At 39.7% G+C, this 17,671-nt stretch overlaps 1 pseudogene; it reads left to right on the top strand.

Moving 5' to 3' along the window:
- Nucleotides 1-1,012: 1,012 nt before the first annotated feature.
- On the top strand, nucleotides 1,013-3,919 carry LOC100672694 (ribulose-phosphate 3-epimerase-like; annotated as a pseudogene).
- The last annotated feature ends 13,752 nt before the right edge of the window (nucleotides 3,920-17,671 follow it).

The following is a 17,671-nucleotide window of genomic DNA, read 5'->3' as shown; positions in this document are numbered from 1 at the left end:
AGAGCTGCATTTTTGTACCTGAAGAGTTTTGTTTTTTTTTAAAACAAACGTCTCAGAGATGCCACCTAATGCACTGTTACAGGTCATTAACGTGTTGTTCTTGTTAGGTGTTCCTCCAGTGGATTCTGATTCACAGAGACCCTATGTACAATAGAAGGAAACACTGCATTTGAACCACCCTCACAATCGTTGCTATGTTTGAGCCCATTGTTGCAGCCACTGTGTCAGTCCATCTCTTGAGGGTCTTCCTCTTTTTTGCTGACCCTCTACCAAGTATGATGTCTTCTCCATAAACTGGTCCCTTCTAATAACATGTGCAAAGTACAGGAGACAAAGTCTCACCATCCTCACTTCTAAGAAACATCCTGACTGTACTTCTACCAAGACAGATTTGTTTGTTCTTCTGGCAGTAGATTCAATATTTCTTGCCAACACCATAATTCAAAGGCATCAGTTCTCCTTCAGTCCTCCTTATTCATTGTCCAGCTTTTCCAGGCATATAAGGTGATTGAAAATACCATGGGCTGGGTCAGGTACACCTTAGTCCTCAAAGTAACATCTTTGCTTTTTAACACTTTAAAGAGATGTTTTGCAGCAAACTGGTCCAATCCAATGCCCAATGTTTGATTTCTTGACTGCTGCTTCCATGGGTGTTGATTGTAGATCCAAGTAAAATGAAGCCCTTGACAACTTCAATCTTTTTGCAGCTTATCATGATGTTGCTCATTGGTCCAGTTATGAGGATTTTTGTTTTCTTTATGTTGAGGTGTGATTCATACTGAGAACTGTAGTCTTTGATCTTCATCAGTTAAGTGCTTCAGGTCTTCTGCGCTTTAAGCAAGCAATATTGTGTCATCTGCATATCGCAGATTGTTCATGACTCTTCCTCCAACCCTGATGCCTCGTTCTTCATATAGCCAGTTTCTCAGATTATTTGCTCAGTATTCAGACTGAATAAGTATTAATGTGCTGGGATATTTAAATTATCTGGTTTCTTTCAACCTGATATTTAAAGTTTTAATTTAGAGAAAAGGCAATGATCTGTAGCCTGGGATAACAAGAACAGACCTTGGAAGGGGATGTTGCAGTGAGGGGTTTGGAGCTGCCAGATAAAACTGAAAGGTGCCAAATGTTGTGGAAAGACTGTGCTCTTTTATAGCACCACAAACAGTTTTAGTAGAGACATAATAATGGAGTTCCACCAGTGCAAAGTTATCTAATTTTCTAGTTTTTTCAAAGTACTGTACAGAGAGAACATGAAAATGGTACTGCATCCAAGGCACAATTAGTCTCTATTCACCTGGAGCAACAGAGAAGGAAGGTCAGGAATAGGAGGAAGAAATGGCTGTGTGGATAATTGCCTCTGTGAACAACTGCTTCCTCTGCTATGAGACCAGGACTGGATGGTGCCCAGCTACCATTACTGAACATTTTGATTAAAGAGTCTATAGAAGATTCCAGAAACCCTGGTGGCGTAGCAGTTAAGAGCTACGGCTGCTAACCAAAAGGTAGGCAGTTCAAATCTACCAGGAGCTCCTTGGAAACCCTATGGGGCAGTTCTACTCTGTCCCGTAGGGTCGCTATGAGTTGAAATCGACTCAATGGCAATGGGTTTACAGGTGTAGAAGAATCCTGGCCAAAAGAGGCAAAATGCAGAACAAAATTTTAGATTATCATGAAATCCAGGCTTTCTGGAGCCATGGAGGCTGGATGAACCCCTGAAACTATTGCCCTGAGATAATCTCTAAACCTTAAACCAAAAATATTCCCTGAAGTCTTCTTAAATCAAACAATGGTTTAGCTTAACTAATAAAGAATGTCTGCCTTGAGCATTATGCTCTTTTAGATCTATGTATATGGGATCAAACTGACAACAGCATCTTGAAAAGATTAGTTAGGAACCTTAAGGGGCAGTGAGTTTATGTTAATGAGGGAGGAACAACTCAGAAAAGGAGAGTGAGAATGGTCACACAAGTCAAAGAATGTAATTAATGTCACTGAATTGTACATGTAGAAACTGTTGAATTGGTGTATGTTTCACTGTGCATATTCTCAACCAAAAAATAATTAAAAAAAAAGAAAATGGGAGGAACCAGTACCATGGTGTCTGGCTGCAAGATTGTCCTGTCCATCCTCAACAGCAGCCTGGCCAATTTAGCAGTGGAGTGCCTCCAGATGCTGGACTCTGGAGCTGATTATCTGCACCTGGATGTAACAGACAGGCATTTTGTTACCAGCACCACCTTTGGTCACCCTGTGGTAGAAAGCCTCCAAAAGCAGCTAGGCCAGGACCCTTTCTTTAACGTACACATGATGGTGTCCAGGCCTGAACAGTGGGTAAAGCCAGTGGCTATAGCAGGGTCCAATCAATATACCTTTCATCCTGAGGCCACTGAGAACCCAGGAGCTTTGATTAAAGACATTCGGGAGCATGATATGAAGTGTTGGCCTTGCCATCAAACCAGGAACTACAGTTGAGTATTTGGCACCATGGCCTACTCAGTTAGATATGGCTTTGGTTATGACAGTGGAACCTGAGTTTGGAGGGCAGAAATTCTTGGACAACATGATGTCAAAGTTACACTAGTTGAGGACCCAGCTCCCATCTTTGTATAATCAAATGCCTCTGCGGTTCTTGTCCTGTCCTAATAGCCAATCAAAATAAGACAAATGCCAACTTCAAGGGAAACAAAGTGGCAAATTTATTGTCTGTGCAGACAAGGAGCAACACACTGCGCAGTGGCCTAAAGACCATGCACTCCCCACCTCAGGGCATCAAAAAAAATTTTTTTTTTTTTTTTTATCAGAGACCTTTTATATCCTTTAGTGGGGGGCAGGGGCAGGGGGGAGGGATTCGTGCTTGAAACCCTACACCTGGAGCCCTCCCACGTCCAAATTTGGAGATCTGGATGCGAATCATGCAAAGTCACTCTGCGTAGGGAGTTAAAAGTTGTGGGACTTTAAGGACCTGATTCTCTTGATCTGCCCATGCGCCAAGATTTGAGCATGCGCATACACAAAGATTTGGCGCTTGGGACAAACCATGGTTAGAAGCTGTTGTTTGTCAGGGCGGCCGACAGGATAGGGAGGGAGGAGATGAGGCAGAGCAGGGGAAACCTCAGTGAAGCGGGGTTTTGTTTGGAAATAGAGGTCGATGGTGGGATAGGTCCTGACACTGTCCATGTGGGCAGAGGCAGGAGCTACCATGTTTGTGTCCGGCAGTGCCATTATGAGAAGTGAAGATCTGTAATCAACATATTAAGAAATGTTTGCTCTGAAGCTGTTCAGAAACGTTCTTTTGATTGATGAAACCTCAAACAGCCCAATGGTTTTGCTCATGAAATCTCCTTTTTACTGGAAAACAAGAATGTTGACTACCAAATCGTATCACAGCTTCTGCAGTGCTGCTTTTCTGAGCAATTAATTCATCCCAATGATTAAAATCTATAGTATAGAATGTTCTAAGAGTGTAGAAATTGTTGTGTATATTATATCTACATTTTTAGTGATGGAATTTAAACATTGGTATAGTGAATACCCTGTTTTTACTGGGAGACTTGATTTTTATAAACAGTAAAAATATGGATGTATTAAGATTACAAAACAAAAATGTGTCTTAAAGCCAAAAAAGGCGTATTAGCTACTATGAAAAAAGATTTTTCTGTATTTCTGGCCAGAGTTTTCTGTTGTTTCTCAAAAGGAAAGAAAGTCATCACGTTTCTCCTGTTGTATGTCATTTGTGATTTGTGTATATGCTTGATAACATGACTAAAATGGAATTTATGAAAACTCAAAGCCTAGATCTAGCAGGGATGAGATCCAGTATTCTTCTTTTTCCTGAAACATCGTTTTTTTCACTTTTCACTGTATACTTGATGTATAAAAACTATAAAGGAAGAATGTATGAAGTTCAGGGGGTTTCAGGCAGTCTGTATTCTGTTCTAAAATGTAACTACAGATTTTATCAGGGTGTTTCCTCTGCCAGCTTTGCTGGAGGTACAGGTTATTCAGTGGTTTTTTCTTTTTTTAATCCCACCTACCATCCTTAAGAATGTGAAATAGTGCTGTTGCCTTTCTGAGTAGAAAGGAAAAGTAAAGCCTATGTAAACTACAAAGTACTTTGATATAATCTCATTATTACTTCTATGAATGGTAGGACAGGTATTTTGTCTCCCCAACTTCAAAAATGAAGAAACTAAAACTCTGTAACATGTTGGTACCCTGGAAAGGATCCAGTAGGCAACAGGATTTCTGGTCTGTACTCCCACAAATGGAGCCTCTGGGAGGAGGGCTAGGCAAAGGAAGCTTATTTTACTTAACATTGTCTTTTTTTGGTCCAGATTTATCCTGTAACAGAAACAGATAGCTGAGAATATTCTGGAACTATAGATATTGGCCCCAAAGGTATATATTTTATTTTCCAAGACAGAGCAGAGATGGCATAGTGTACAGAGCTAATCCATAAACTAAGTTTTGTACCTGTGCTCCAGATTATACTTGGACAACAGAGATGTATCAACCATTTCATTCTTATAAATATTCTTGCTGTGAAAAAAATATGCAAGAAATAACAGGACCAGTATCATTAAACTTCTTTAGGTTAATATGAATTTTGAGAAATAAGATTTGCAAAATAAGAATGTTAATACTAAACATAGACTAGAACTTGCTTTTTTTTTTTTTTTCTAACGCTACCAGGTAAATTTTTGTTTAATGTTCGTTTTTATTTTGGCTTAGGAAAAGGTGGTGCTATGAATGGGTGGCATTTTAATCAAGTCAAACAATACAAGGTATATAGAAACAGCTCTTAATTAGAAAACTTACATGGATTATAGTATCAGTGATGACAAAAAGATTTGAGCTTGCCTGGACAACTTTAGTTTGTCTGGTATCTTAGTCGTCTAGTGCTGCTATAACAAAAATACCACAAGTGGATAGCTTTAGCAAAGAAAAATTTATTTCCACACAGTAAAGTAGGGTGTCAGCTGCCAGGGGATGGCTTTCTCTCTCTGTCGGCTCTGGAGGAAGATTCCTTGTCATCAGTCTTCTCCTGGTTGAGGAGCTTCTCAGGCGCAGGGAACCCAGGTCCAAAGGATGCGCTCTAATCCTGATGCTGCTTTCTTGGTGGTATGAGGTCCCCAAATCTCTGCTTCCATTCCTTTTTATCTCCTAAGAGATAAAAGGTGGTGCAGGCCACACCCCAGGGAACCTCCCTTTACATTGGATCAGGGATGTGACAATCCCACCCTAATCCTCTTTAACATAAAATTACAATCACAAATTGGAGGACAACCACAGAATATTGGGAATCATAGCCTATCATAGTTGATACACACATTTTTGGGGGGACATAATTCAGTCCATGACACCTGACTTTTGTTTTCTTCTTTAAAAATAAACATACACTGAAACTAAAAAAGGCAAATGGCACTGCATTATAATTTGAACACAACTCTCAAACTTTTCAAGAAAAGCCACTCATGTTTCCATATGAGCCTGAACACTTGCAGCTGCTTATACCTCAGAGAATACCCAATAAAGGAGAATCAATTTTTATTATAACTAACTTTAGACATGTTGGCCCTAGACTGTAACTGAATATATTTATTTGAGTAAAAGAGATTAGGTCTAGAGGAAATATTTGCAATTCTTGCATTTCTCTACATTTTGCATTAAAAACCATTTTGTTACTAAGATCCAAGCCCTGTTTGCCTACATGTACAGTATAAAGTACACTGTCAGTCCTGGATAATAATGACATATTTTGCCATGCTTCCATGATTTTATAACAGTCGTAATTAGTATATGTCATTTCATAGTTTCTTTTGGCTTTTCAGTCTTTGAAAATATGTCATACCATGTGAATCAGTCTAGTAAAGTTACTATGAAAAATCACCCCTGTTGTAGATTTTTCCTCCTGCAATAGTTTTTTGAAAAAGTATAAAAAATGATTAAGAAAGTAAGTTTTGAAAAGCACAATTAAAGCTTCTATTTCCCTTATCACGTAAAGCATAGCCTTCATAGTTCCTTTGGTGCTAAAGATTTTCGAATAGTTCACAGTAAAGAAATTTCTACTATTTGTTCCCAAAGATCATTAAAAATATTATAAGCCTTCAGAGAGATTTAGAAATTAGATGATAGGTTCATATATGTAATAGCCTTAGAAAGTTCACCAGTAAAGTTAGGTAATATAGGCCACTATGCCTAAAAAAAAAGCACATTTTATTGTATGTAAATTTTTCCTCAATAAATTTGACTTTGAAAAAAGTATACTGTATGTCTGCTTGAAAATTATTGTTTATTGAGACAAGTACAAAGGTGTCCACTGTAAGGAAAATCCAAACTGGAGAATAGTTAAATTGAAGGGGGAGGAGGGTGTTGGCTTCATTCAAGAATTTATAATGTACAGTGAAACCTGTGAGAGCTGACTAGACGGGACTGCCTTGTTTTTCTAGGTCTCTCAAGTTTTCCGTTTATGACAGGGTGCAGCCTTACCACTTTTCTTTTGCTCATTTTAGTGGAAAATGTTTTAGTTTTCCTTCTTTGGCAGGTTTCTTCTGTCTTACTCAGGTTCTGGCTTTCACAGGTTTACTGTACTAACCAAAAAAAATTTTTTTAGCCCCCAAATCTACTTTACAATGATTCGACTATAAATTTCTTATAAAATTTTAGAAACAAATCTATTGCACCCAGCTTTTTACATATAGTAACAATCATGGACGGATTTAAAGAACATTTTTCAGTCGCATTTGATACATTAAACAATCAAATACTTAAAATGTGAAAAGTACTGTGCTAGAAGGCGATTTGATGCCATATAAGATATAGCTTTTAATCTCCTTAAACTCACATTCTGGTGAGTATAGAAATATGCATAGAGAAGTCTAATTGACGTAGGGCAGACTGAGATACAGGGCCATGAGAGAAGAACCACTAGAAAGAGCTGTTCCGTCCTGAGGTTTCTAAGAACTCTTCTGGAGTAACTTGACATTTGAGCTTAGCTTTCACTTATGAGTAAGTCTTGGACTTACAAAGCTGCAGAAAATAACATTCTTAGCAAAGGATTCAGTTTTACCAAGTGCAAAATGGCAGAAGAGTAAAGGAAAATACCATGAATTACATATATCAAAGAGGTAAATGGGAGAGAAAACTGGAAAAGGATGCAGAACATAAAATGTGTCGTCCTAAGCCAGGAGAAAAAAATCAATAGAAAAGAAATGTAGGACAAGTGGTAGAACAAAAAGAGACTTTTAGGAATTTGAGGATGGTAATTGGAAACAGTTGCTGGCTGTGGTAGGGATTGTTGGTTATCCTTCAATATCTATTGTCTCTTCCTTAGAAATAGCAACTACATTTCCCAGCCTCCCTTGCAACCTGGTAAGGCCATATGACCAGTATTTCTGGCCAATAGCATGTAAACATTCAAGAACCTTTCTTAAGAGGCTGCTGCTCCTTTTACCAGTTCATCTCCACTTCACTCTGGCACAGGAAACAAGGATGCAATGGACACTAAGTTGGGCCATGAAAACAATGGCCACTCATTAAGATGGCAGAACATACAGAAAGAAAGTATATGTGGGCTTCCTGGAGCAAAACTGCCATACCAAACCTGGCCCATCTAGATCTGGATTTGTGTGAAAGAGAAATAAATGTCTATTTAAGCTTATTTATATATTGAGTTTTTCGACTACTCACAGCCAAACCTGATCCTAAATAATAACTGTTTCTGTGGACAATGTAGTAATTTCTCTAACAGGGACAAAAAAAGGAATAATAATTAAATTTAACATTTGTTAGTCTTTGTGCACTATGTGTCAGGTGCTGCTGTTTGACTTATGTTTTCTCCTTTACCCCCCTGAACAATCCTCTGAGATATTATAATCTTAATTTTGTAAGTGAAGAAACTGAAATGCAGATAGGTTTAAAAAATTGCCAAAGGCCACACCCACAGAAAGTGGTAAAACTGGTATTGGATCTTTTATCAATCTGATTCCAAAGTCCATGCATGCTTTTAACTACTGTGACAGGTTCAAAATCAGTTAAGATTGAGAGGCATAAATTTATAGTGCATCTAATTACAATGATTTTATAGTTTCTTCTGGATTCCCTTAACCCTGCCCAGACCTTCATAAATAGTCCATTAAACTTTCTTCAGTTAAAAATTGAGAGTCTCACATTTTTTCCCTGACATACACCAGCTCTTTTAGCTAGCACTCTTCAACTTAGCTTTCTTCGGAATCTAGAGGAGAATTCTTTCTGTAATTGTTTTTAACCAGGAAGAATGTCTTAGTGTGCTTTTTTTTAATTACTTACCTGACCCAGCCCTCTGTTGCTTCCCCTACACAAGGAAAGCAGAGATAAAAATTGAGGAACAGCATTGCCACAGATAGTAAATAAAAATAAAGGATAAAAGGCCCTCTGATTAGGATGTTTCCTGTCAAAGGTAATATTGCGCTTATAGAGTCATCTCTCAATATCTAAATGGGTATTGGTTCCAGGACCCCCACAGATAACAAAATCTGAGGATGTTCAATTCCCTTATATAAAATGGCATAGTATTAATTTTCATATAACCTGTGCATATCCTCCCCCTCCCGTATACTTTAAATCATCTCTAGATTACTTGTTTGTTTTTTTGAGTCATGATGACCCTATGTACAACAAAACACTGCCCTGTTCTGCACTATCCTCACAATCATTGCTATGTTTGAGCCCATTGTTGCGTCCACTGTGTCAATCCATTTCATTGATGGTCTTCCTCTTTTTCACTGACCCCCTACTAAGCATAATGTCCTTCGCCCGGGACGGGTCCTTTCTGATAACATGTCCAAAGTATGTGACACAAAGTCTCGCCATCCCTGCTTCTAAGGAGCACTCTGGCTGTACTTCTTCCAAGACAGACTTGGTCATTTTTCTGGCAGTCCATGGTATATTCAATATTCTTCACTCACACTATAATTCAAAGGCACCAATTCTTCAGTCTTCCTTATTCATTGTCCAGCTTTCACATGCATATGAGGCGATTGAAAATATCACGGCTTGGGTCAGGCACACCTTAGTCCTCTAAGTGACATCTTTGCTTTTTAACACTTTAAAGAGGTCTTTTGCAGCAGATTTGCCCAATGCAATGTGTCATTTGATTTCTTGACTGCTGCTTCTATGGATATTGATTGTAGATCCAAGTAAAGTAAAACCTTGGCAACTTCAATTATTTTCTCCATTTATCATAATGCTGCCTACTGGTCCAGTTGTGAGAATTTTTGTTTTCTTTATGTTGAGGTGTAATCCATACTGAAGGCTGTAGTCTTTGCTCTACATCGGTAAGTGGTTCAAATCCTCTTCACTTTCAGTAAGCAAGGTTATGTCATCAGCATATCACAGGTTGTTAATGAGTCACCCTCCAATCCTGATGCCCCATTCTTCTTCATAGTCTAGCTTCTCAGATTATTTGCTCAGCATACAGATTGAATAAATATGGCGAAAGGATACAACCCTGAGACATACCTTTCCTGATTTTAAACCATGCAGTATCCCCGTGTTCTGATCGAATGGCTGCCTTTTGGTCTGTGTACAGGTTCCACATAAGCACAATTAAGTATTCTAGAATTCTACATAAATAGTTGTTTCATCACAATTAAAGACTTGCCCAGGAAGGTAGCCTTTCTCTTCTGTGAGGGATTACTTTGATCACTTAATTGGTTTTTAGGAGCCAGTTTTTTCTGAAAGAAAGGGTGCACACACCACAAGTAGCGAACAACTGAGATGTGAGGTGAACAATGGGTGCCGCAGAGACTGAGGGTGTGTGAAATGGTGGAAGGCTACAGCAGGGTATGCCTTCACTTCCTGACCATGGGGTTCAGTGTAGTGCTTGTCTTGAGGCAATTTGTTTTGCTTTCTGGAACTTTCTTTTTTTTTTCCCACATATTTTCAATTCGTGGTTGGTTGAATTTGGGATGTGGAACCCGCAGATATGGAGGGCTATCTTTAAAGACAAATGTAACATTTTTTTCTCCTACCAGATTTCCTAGACGTCCCAGCTGGACTGGAAATGTATGCCCAAATTTCTTCTAAGGAGCAGTCTGGGAATAATGTTATTGTTAGATGCCATGGAGTCAATTTCAACTCATAGTGACCCCATGTGACAGAGTAGAACTGCCTCATAGGGTATCCGTTAGCAGCAGAGCTCTTAATTGTGCCAGCAGGGCTCCTTGGGAACAGTGTAGTAAGCATATGTTGTGTTTGTCTGCCCTCCATTCCTTCTTTTGGGAAACTGCTACATTCTGACAAAACTGAACTTAGAGAAAGGTGGGTGAAACTGTGGGAAGGGTCAGGCATATGTAAATAACAAATTAAATGACGTTTTGCAAGACATTGTCACTTTAAAAATATTTTAAAACCTGCCTATATTCATACCAAGGAGGCCTGGTGGCACAATGATTAAGTGCTCGGCTAGTAACTGAAATGATGGCAATTTGAACCCACCCAGTGGTTTTGTGGCAGAAAGACCTGGCAATATGGTCCCTTAAAGATTACAGCCTAGGAGACCCTTTGGGGCAGTTCTGCTAAGTCACATGAGGGCTCTATGAGTCAAAAGTCAACTCAACAGCACCTGACAACAAAAACAATATTCAAATTATGATGTAAGCAGAGGAATCAACGTTGGATGAAGAACCCATGGAAAACAATATAGAAGCATGTCACTGTAGTTAAGCATCAGTCGTGAAAGGATATGCACTAGGACATATGCTAAAGCATTACTTCTAGTCATGTTCTACTACATAGCAGAGATCTCAAAGTATGAAAATTTAGCCCTCTAAGAATGATAACTCAGAAACCCTGGTGGCTTAGTAGTTAAGTGCTACAGCTGTTAACCAAGAGGTTGGCAGTTCAAATCCGCCAGGTGCTCCTTGGAAGCTCTATGGGCAGTTCTACTTTGTCCAATAGGGTCGCTATGTGTTGGAAATCAACTCGACGACAGTGGGTTTGGTTTTTTTTAAGAACGATTAAGAAAGAGACCGCAGAAAGATGGATCAAAAATATCCCAATTGCTGTAGGAAATGAAATGAGTTAAGGCTTAGCCAGAGCAACTTGGTATATAGCTGAGGAGAAACCAAGAAAAGCCTAAATGAAGCATAAGTTGTCTTTAGTAGTCAGCAGCAGAGATGCCAGAAATAAAACTGATCTGAAAAGTCCAAAAAGAAAGCAGTGAAAAATTAATTACAACCTTCATCTTGACCATTCACAAACAGCTAGACTCATCTTACAGGCTGCCAGATCTTTGGTAAAGCACTTCACACATATTTATTTGCTTCTGCTCTGCAAAACTAAAGGCAGATTTATATTTCCTTTTAAAGCCATTCAATGAATTCAGTTTGCTCTGTGGGAAAATTCTAACAAAAAAATTCGGCTTATGATTGGTTTTAATTCTTTTCAGTTCTTTTCACAGTGCAAAGGGCTTGTGGATTTTTTTTTTTGTTTGTTTCAGCAATTAATTGTGTTAAGACTTATACTAAACCAGTATATGATGAAATACATACCAGTGTCTACAAACATAGGTTGATCTTTTTGATTTAACCTTAAGGTTTTTTTTATATTAGAGTACTACATGGGATATTGGAAAAATCAATGGTAGAAGAAAAATTGAGTTAGAATACAGGATAAGCCTATGATGATACTCAACTTCCAGCTGAACACAAAAGATCCATTTACATTTTCACATTTGTTCTATTCCAAGGGTGAGCATTTTTTCAAAAATTGGGAAAGATATTAAATATATTTGAACTGGAGCTCCAAGGAGAGGCATGGGCTGGAGATACAAATTTGGGAATCATTAGAATATGCATGTTAGTTGGAGTCATGGGAATAGATGAAATCATTTTTGGAGAGTGTCATGGGTTGAATTGTGTCCCCCAAAAAACGTGTGTATAAACTTGGTTAGGCCATGATTCCCAGTATTCTGTGGTTGTCCTCCATTTTGCGATAGTAATTTTATGTTAATAGGGTTAGGGTGGGATTGTAACACCACCCTTACTCAGGTCACCTCACTGATCCAACGAAAAGGGAGTTTCTCTGGGACATGGCCTGCACCACCTTTTATCTCTTAAGAGATAAAAGGAAAGGGAAGCAAGCAGACAGTTGGGAACCTCATGCCACCAAGGAAGCAGCACCAGGAGCAGAGCGTGTCCTTTGGACCCGGAGTCCCTGTGCCTGAGATGCTCCTTGACCACGGGAACTTTGAGGACAAGGAATCTTCCTCCAGAGCCAACAGAGAGAGAAAGCCATCCCCTGGAGTTGATACCCTGAATTTGGACTCTTAACCTACTTTACTGTGAGGAAATAAATTTCTCTCTGTTAAAGCCATCTACTTGTGGTATTTCTGTTATAGCGGCACTAGATAACTAAGACAGAATTTGGTACCAGGAGTGGAGTGCTGCTCTAATAGGTACCAAAAACATGGAATCGGTTTTGAAACTGTGAATAGATAGAAGAACAGCAGTGACACAGGGCCAGCAACAGCAGAGAACCTGCAGTCAGAGAAGCAGTAGCCACAGAAAACCAGCAGCGGCAGAACCAGGAGACCAGCACCAGGCAGCACTGGAGCCAACCCACAGAGCGAGAAAGCTGAGTGCCTGTGCACAGGAGGCTTCCTGGCAGAGTGGGATGCCTCTGGGCACTTATCGGTGGAGCAAGGCTTACTGACCTACGGAGCAAGAAAGCTGGCTGCCTGTGCCCAGGAGGCTTCCTGGTGGAGTAGGGTACCTCCAGGCACTTATCAGTGGAGCTACTGAGCTTTGAAACACTTGCCCCAGCAGAGCAGATGTGGGTGTGAGGCCCGAAGAGCTGAGAGGCCAAAAACCAGGAAGCAGAAGCTGAAGAGAGAACAAAACAAGCCAAACGGCCTCAGTCTCAAAAGGTATGGCCATGACCTCAGAAGTTTCAAAGGGTGGAGCCATGGCCTCTGGTATTTCTAAGGGTAGAGTCACCACCCAGACGCCTAAAGGGAGCAGAATTGCTGTCCCAGTGGGTGGAGCTGAAGCCCAGGGCCAGGGGCCTCCTCTCAGAATCTGGAAACTGTGGCCAAAGGAGGGCAGGGCTATTGTGTAAAAGGTCTCAGAGAACAGAGGATTATTTTCAAAGCCTTGAGGGCTAATGTAATGTGTTCTACTGACTTGCTTGGTGCCTGTTATCCCTTCTTTTCCTCCAGTTTCTCCGATTTGTAGTGGAAATGCCTACCTTGTGCCTGTTCTGCCATTGTACCTTTGGAAGCAGATAACTTGTATTCTAGATTTCACAGATGAAGAGGAATTTTTGGGTTTTGGACTTGGAGTTAAGACTTTTGCTATGATATGATGGGGTGAATATGTTTTGCATGTTGCAAGCATATGATTTTTGGGGGGCCAAAGTGTAGAATGTCATGGATTGAATTATGTCCCTCCAAAAATATGTGTATCAACTTGGTTAAGCCATGATTCCCAGTATTCTGTGGTTGTCCTCCATTTTGTGATAGTAATTTTATGTTAAAGAGGATTAGGGTGGGATTGTAGCACCTTTACCAGGCCACATCCCTGATCCAGTGTAAAGGGAGTTTCCCTGAGCTGTGGCCTGCTCCACCTTATATCTCTCAAGAGATAAAAGGAAAGGGAAGCTAGCAGAGAGTGGAGACCTCACACTACCAAGAAAGCAGCACCAGGAGCAGAGCATGTCCTTTGGACCTGGGGTCTCTGTGCCTGAGAAGCTCCTCGACCAGAGGAAGACTGATGACAAGGCATCTTCCTCCAGCGCCAACAGGGAAAACCTTCCCCTGGAGCTGACACCCTGTATTTGGAATTATAACCTACTAGACTGTGAGAGAATAAATTTCTCTTTGTTAAAGCCATCCACTTGTGGTATTTCTGTTACAGCAGCACTAGATGACTAAGAGAGAGTATTTAAAAAAGGAAAATTGGGTCTAGTCCTAAGCCCTGAGAAACTCCAACTTTTAGGGATCAAAATGGAGCCAGTGAATGAGACTGAATAGAAGTGACCCCTGACTTAAAAGGAAATCACAAGCAAATGGACTCTGAGGAGCCAAGAAAAGAGAGTTTCAAGAGGACATGATCAACCAAGTTGATTGCTGCTTAGAAGCTGAACAATATGAGGACTGAACAGAAAAGCGTTCAATGAATTTGACAACCTGTAAGTTTTTAGTACCTTCAGAAGAACAATTTTGGCAAAGTGATGAAGATTAATTCAGGTTGGAGAATAGGAGGTAAGGATATGAAAACAACATATATAAGTAAGTCTTCTGCGACTTTCGATTGTGAATGGGACCAGGGAATAGAGCAGTGGCTGAAGGAGTTAATGGAGGGTTTTTTGTTTTCTTGTTTGTTCATTTGTTTTCAATAGAATTTGCCTATTATCCAGTGGAGAAGGAGAGATTTATGATTTAGTAGATAGAGAATAGAGAAGGGATGATCAAAGGAGCAGAGTCCTTGATAGAACAAGAAGGAAGAAGATGGAGGTGAGACAGATGATATATGGCTAAACCGATTTTTGATTGGTGGGAAGACAAGGTAACGATATTAACTAACATTTTCTGAGCACTTGTGATGCATCCGGTACTGTTCCAAATGCTTACATATATTAACATGATTCATCATCATAACAAATTCTTGAAGTAGGTATACTTTACTCTTCCTATTAAAGAGATGAAGAAATTATACCTAAGGTTACAACTGGTAAAGGGCAAAGTTTTTGCTATAAACCATCTGATGTGCACAGTTAAAGTTAAGTTGGTAAAATTGGTATTAGAAAGATGGGGAAGCTTTCTCATACTTTCTGTTTTCTCAGTGAAATAGAAGTATTTCATCAGCCCAGATGGGGGTCGGGTGTCAGACAGTGTTAATGCTCATTTGAGGCGGGTGTCAAATACTTAAAAGGTTAGCAGAAAAAGACTAGGCTCTGAGGTCAGGCAGACAAAGTTAGAATCCTGGCTTATCATTAAAACAGTGTTCCCTTGAATATGTTACTAAAGCTCTCTAAACCTCAATTTTTCACCTTAAAGTGGGTATATTTGTTGTACCTATCTCAGGAAACCCTGGAGGTGTAGTGGTTAAGTGCTACCGCTGCTAACCAAAGGGTTCGCAGTTTGAATCCGCCAGGTGCTCCTTGGAAACTCCATGGGGCGGTTCTACTCCGTCTTATAGGGTCACTATGAGTCAGAATCAACTCGTCGGCACTAGGTTTTTTTTTCATTTTATCTTTTACCTCAGTAGATTGTTCTGAGGAATATGTGAGATAGTTTTTAGCACTGTCCTGTTAAGTGAGCTATAACAATTGCTTGTGGTTGTTATTGTTATGGTTATCATTATTATTGCCCCAGTCTGACCGATTGTGGTCCATGGCTTCAGGCACAGAAAAGTTGGAGGGTTGTGGACACTGCTAGGTGAGTGCAATGGAAAGAGAAAGTGACAAAGGAGTTGAGAGTAATGGCTAGGGAATAATAACCTACTTTAAATAGCTAAGTCATGGTATTTCAGCATTCAACCAAAATAATTAAAACCCTACCTAATTGTATTAACATTGCTTTGCTTGACAAACTCCTATTTCAAAGTAGTAATTTTTGAAAATGACATTTCACTATTTCATGTAAAATACACACCATAATTATGAAGCTTTTAAGTGTTGATTATGTGCAAATGTTAAGGACATTAAACTTTTCATTATAATAAAATACAAATTATGCTAAAATATTATAAACTCATTATAGGATGATTTTTCTTCATTAAAAAAATCATTGAAATCTAAATGTTTACAATAAGTCAGGTGTTCACCGATGCTTAAATTCCATTTTATATTCTCACTTACAAATCCGGCGTTAACTACCGTTACACAAACTAAGCTGCTACTATCAGATTCTGTTTTTCTGCTTTAAAACTATGAATATGATCAGAACTCCAATGAGATACCATCTCACCCTGACATTAAGAAAACCAAAACCAAACCCCTTGCCATCGAGTCGATTCTGACTCATAGCGACCCTCTAGGACACAGTAGAACTGCCCAATACAGTTTCCAAGAAGTACCTGGTGGATTCGAACTGCGGACCTTTTGGTTAGCAGCCGTAGCACTTAACCATTATGCCACCAGGGCTTCTTACCCCGACATTACCGGCAGGAATAAAAAAGAAAGAAAATAATAAATGTGGAGGAGTCTGTAGGGAGCTTGGAACTCTTATGCACTGCTGGTGGGAATGTAAAATGGTACAACCATTTTGGAAAACGACATGGCGCCTCCTCAAAAAGCTAGAAATAGAACTATCAAATGATCTAGCTATCTCACTCCAAGGAATATATCCTAGGGAAATGAAAGCCATCACATGAATAGACACATGCATACCCATGTTCATTGCCACATTTTTCACAATAGCAAAAAGATGGAAACAACCTAAGTGCCCAGCAAAATATGATTGGATAAACAAATTATGGTATGTATACACAATGGAATACTATGCAATGACAAAGAACAATGATGAATCTGCAAAATACCTCATGACACAGATGAATCTGTAGGGCATTATGCTGAGTGAAATAAGTCAATTACAAAAGGACAAATACTGTATGAGACCACTTTTATAAAAACTCATGAAAAGGTTTACACACAGGAAGAAACAATCTTTGATGATTACTAGGGAGAGGAAGAGAGGGAAAAACACTAACTAGATAATAGATAAGTTGTAACTTTGGGGAAGGGTAAAAGAGTGACAATACTGGGGAAGTCAGCGCAACTTGACCAAGGCAAAGTCATAGAAGCTTAATAGATACATCCAAAGTCCCGAGGGACTAAATTACTGACCTGAGGGCTGTGGACCTTCGTCTTGGGGAACATCTAGCTCCATTGGCACATGTTCTGCATCTCACTGGTGAGTAGTGTCTGGAGTCTTAAAAGCTTGTGAGCAGCCATCTAATCTACTCCACTGGTCCAACCCCATCTGGAGCAAGGGAGAATGAAGGAAGCCAGATACGCAAGGGAAAGATTAGTCCCAAGGACTAATAGACCACCACTGCCATAGCCTCCACCAGACTGAATCCAACACAACTAAATGGTGCCTGGTTATCACCACCGAGTGCTCTGACAGGGATCACAATAGAGGGTCCTGGACAGAGCTGGAGAAAAATGTAGAATAAAGTTCAAACTCACAAAAAAAGACCAAACTTACTGGTGTGACACAGTCTGGAGAAACCCCAAGGGTACGGCCCCTGGACACCCTTTTAACTCAGTTCTGAAGTCACTCCTGAGGTTCACCCTTCAGCCAAAGATTAGACAGGCTTATAAAACAAACCATAACATACTTAGTTCAACCACATATATGAGACAACCATGTATACTAATCCAGGGGCAAGGACAAGAAGGCGGGAGGGGACAGGAAAGGTGGACAAATGGAAATGGGGAACTCAAGATCGAGAAGGGGAGAGTGTTGACACATCATGGGGTTGACAACAAATGTCACAAAACAAAATGTGTGTTAATTGTTTAATGAGAAACTAACTTGCTCTGTAAATTTTCATCTGAAGAACAACTAAAAAAACAAAAAAACTATGAATATCCACCAAGATTGTTTGCATGTTGAGGTTTTACTATTTCTTCCATTATTTTTAATTGTCCCAACTCACTACAGTTTTCACAACAAATT

The sequence above is a fragment of the Loxodonta africana genome, chromosome 6 (genome assembly GCF_030014295.1).
Source record: "Loxodonta africana isolate mLoxAfr1 chromosome 6, mLoxAfr1.hap2, whole genome shotgun sequence".
NCBI classification, from domain to species: Eukaryota; Metazoa; Chordata; class Mammalia; order Proboscidea; family Elephantidae; genus Loxodonta; species Loxodonta africana.
The sequence above is the reverse complement of the archived record's forward strand: the minus strand, read 5'-3'. Positions and strand labels throughout refer to the sequence as shown.